Raw genomic sequence first — 3,947 nt, 5'->3', positions numbered from 1 at the left:
TCCCTACAAGTGAGAAACATTTGCATTCTAAGACTTGTGAGATTAACTATACATATTTTTCAATGACTATCACAGTCATACAATTGTGAGTATGTTTTTATTACTTGTCACTTTAACAAAATCAGCTTATTTCCCAAACAAGTATGTTAAAGACTGAATTGACTTTGATTATCCTTTTATGAAGGATGATCATGGTCTTGGTCCTGTGATAGATTGCTGGTATGCGGTTTGTACCTGACCTGTAAAACTTGTTTTTATTGCCATTTGGTTGGAAGTCATTAAGTCCAAAGTTGATCTGTATTTTAAATGCTGATTGATTTTTCAATTTTGAAAATTGTTTTCTCTTTCAATTCACCAAAAGCTCAGTCACAAAATAAGTGGTTTCTTTAGTATTGACTTAAAAAACTATTAATGAGGTCATGAGGTCGTGCAAATGACCAACCTCCAACACTAGCACAAATCGCTTTTACAATCAGTTATATAAGGGGAAAATGAAAAAGCACCAAATTTACTAAAGTTTGTATTGTTTATTAAGGATGCAGTAATAACATAATAGTGTCTTTATGTTTAACACAAAGTGTTCTAGATGTTTGTGTTCATATCAGTAGTTCATATGCTGACATCCTCTGATAATTTTGGAGCTTCTGTTGCTCATAGAACATGAGAACCGGCGCAAATAATAGATAATTGATTAGGTATTGTATAATAATACAGTAGTCCTCAACTGGTGACTGCCAGAAAGAACTAGGTTCTTAGGAAACTTTACTACATTTCTTTTTTTCCCCCAATTTATTGCTTTGAGGAAAAAGAGAGTTTTGGAATATTTCAGTGCTCGCTATGAATATGATTTCAAATTTGTTTTCTTTGCCTCTTTCAGACCTCGGGTCAGAACTGATTATCCTGTCTGGGCAACTGGATAATTCCTTAAGGAATAGCTAAGTCTCTAACCACCTTGGAATTGGAGCCTCATTTCAGTTTCTCCCTTACATGAAAGTTTTAATTCTTTTTCAGTTGCCTCATCTTTTATTAAAAGAGAATCATAGAAAATAGATAATCTAGAGCTGTTCTATCCAATATGGTAGCCATAAGCTACATATGACTATTTTAATTAATTAAAATTTAATTTAATTCAGTTTCTTAGTTGCACTAGTCACATTTCAGATGCTCCACAGTTGCATGTCACTAGGATTACCACGTAGGACGACAGTGAGATATAGAACTGTAAGTTTTATTGGACAGTGCTGATTTTAGGGAAACTGAGAAAAAAATAATGGAAAAGCATTCTTACCTTAGTCCTTTTTTTTCTCCTATAAAGGGACATTGAGACCGAGGGCATCTTTCTTACCCTCTCAGCTATTTCTGATGTAGCATACAGTGTACTTGATTGCAGTCGTGTTTTGTAGCAGAATATATGATCTTGACATTGGCTTTAAGGTAAACACTAGGTTAGGGACTTTGGGCTAGGAGAGTTTCATACCTAGTTTTAATAGTTAAAAATACGTATTTTCTATTGCTGCATTACAGTGAAATAAATACCGTGATCTTTAAGCCATTGTATTTAATGTTTGTCATATTCTCTTTCTCCCCAAACACATTTCACTTTTTTTATATGATCTTCAGGGAAAGTATCATAACATTGTCCAAGAAAAACAAACAAAAAACAAATTAAAAAGAATACTTATATAAATAGTATTTTCAGGTTTCGCATATCCTTTTAAAGGTTATCTGTGTATTTTCTTCTATGGTTATTTTAAGTACACATTAGTACATGATGAATTGTAATTATAATTTTCAGATGATATACAACTTTAGACTTTTTAACCTGAATGTTTGAAGACCTAAGAGAAGAGTAGTAATAACATCACCTACAGAACAGATAGAAAGTACACATTTATGAAACCTGAAATGCAACAATTAAGGAATTGGTAAATAAAAATGTACCTGTGTGCTTGGTAATTTCATTGTACCTGATGAGACATCTGTCCTATTATTCTGGCTTTATGCTTCTGAAAGTCAATTTCTGTTTTTATTATTTTTGAAAGACAGTTTTTGAAGAAACACTGCATAATGAATAATTTATAAAAGTGAAGTTAAAATTCCTGAGAGTCTTTAACACAAGTATACAGTTGATTTTTTGCAGTTGAGTTCTTAGGCCAATTTTGTATACAGAATAAGCAATTAAGGTTTAAGGGAGTTATTATTTGGATAAACTGAACCAAATACAACATGTAAACATGTTGAAACGGATAGATCTTTAATGATAGCTTATTAGCATTTTAAGCTACTATTTAGGCTTATGTATTATTTAGTTTCCTTTTTGAGTGTTCATTTAGAAGCAGCTCTTAATTCTTAATTATTATTCTTTCTAGAATCTCAGTAGAGATGCTGTAAGACATTTCAAAGTGATTTTAGGGAGTAAAAGTTCTATTTAATTTTTTAAATATAAACTTATTTTTAAGAACTGATACAGAATAGTGCACAGCTTGTTGAATATCCACAGTAAACATACCCATGCAACCAACATGCAGAACAAGAAAACATTGCTAATACTCATGTCTCTTCATAGTCATTACCCTGCCCCATCCTTCTTTCCAAGGGTAACTTCTGCCCTGTCCTTTGTCACAACAGAATAATTTTGCCTAGTTTTAAATTTTATTTAAATGTAATCATGCTATATACTCCTGTATTTGGCTCCTTTTCCTTAAATATTTGTTCACAATATACAACTATGTTGTTGAACATAGTAGTTTTTCTTTTCATCGATATAGAGTCCTGTTATAAACATTCTTGTAAGTACCATTGACATATATGACACATTACCTAGACACGGAATTGCTAGGTAATGTGTATGTTCCGTGCCAAACAGTTTTTCTAGAATGGTTGTGCTAATGTACACTCTCGCCAGCGATTACAGTTTGTCCACATCCCTGCCACATCTTCTTATAGGTAGTCTTTTTAAGTTTAGGCATTTTGAGCATAGGGTCTATTTAATTTTTGAAAATTCAATGAAATATTCCTCTCTACCCTGTCTTCTGAACTTTGATAATGTGTGGACATAGAGTCTATACTGCTATGTTTCTGTTATAGTTTTGTAATTGACTTAGACTTTCTACAGAATAACATGTTTGGTATTAAAATGGTTCTCTAAAGATATGTACTGTTTTCAAACATATTCTTATTTTATTTTTAAAGAATATTTATTTGAGAGATATTTCTGAGATAAACAAATGCCCTTGATTGAATTTCATTAGCTTTTCTAATTTTTAAATTATACTTTATTTAAATAAGTCATTAAAGGAAAATTTGTTTTTGCCAAACTATATATGTAACTGAGAAATGCTTGCTTCATATATATGTTCTTTAAAAACTGAAGTAACCATCACCTTGTAACTATCGAGACTGCTAATATGTTTAAATAATTTGTAATAAAAGTACTCCGTTTAGTTTCTGTCTCATACATGTACCTAACTTTTATTTCCTTTCAAGTAGAAGAATAATTCTGCATTTTGAGATTTCTTTCAACTCTCCTGTATCAAGCTAAGGGATTTATTATTTTTTTTGTAGGGGGGTAATGTTTTTTAAAAAAATACATGGGTATGTATGTGTATGTTTAACTGTCTGTAAAATTCTTCTTGGTTTGGGGCCTATTTAGGCATTTATTTATTATTATTAAGCATTTCTATTTATCTTGAAACAAGATTCTATGTTGCCAGGTGACCGTTCTTCACAATGGATTTAAATGTGTTCCACACTTATTATGATCTTTTAAATCCAGTTTTGAGATAGACCTTTTTTTTTTTTTTTTAAAATAGGGCAGCTTCAATTTTATTTTGGCAAAAAAGACATATTCGTTGGCCTGTTTCTTTTGCCCTGACTGCTTCCTAAGCTTCATAGCACCCCCCCCCCAGTTAAATAACTATTCCAATAAGCATAATGAATCAATTTAT

The 3,947-nt window shown here is 31.4% G+C and overlaps 1 protein-coding gene across 4 annotated transcripts in view; it reads left to right on the top strand.

The window, feature by feature from the left end:
* The window catches only part of SCYL2 (SCY1 like pseudokinase 2), a 57,918-nt gene that overhangs the window by 15,738 nt on the left and 38,233 nt on the right, over nucleotides 1-3,947 (top strand). The gene's annotated exons all lie outside the window — the stretch shown is intronic.

Source organism: Pteropus alecto, unplaced genomic scaffold (genome assembly GCF_000325575.1).
Source record: "Pteropus alecto unplaced genomic scaffold, ASM32557v1 scaffold94, whole genome shotgun sequence".
Taxonomy (NCBI): Eukaryota; Metazoa; Chordata; class Mammalia; order Chiroptera; family Pteropodidae; genus Pteropus; species Pteropus alecto.
The sequence above is the reverse complement of the archived record's forward strand: the minus strand, read 5'-3'. Positions and strand labels throughout refer to the sequence as shown.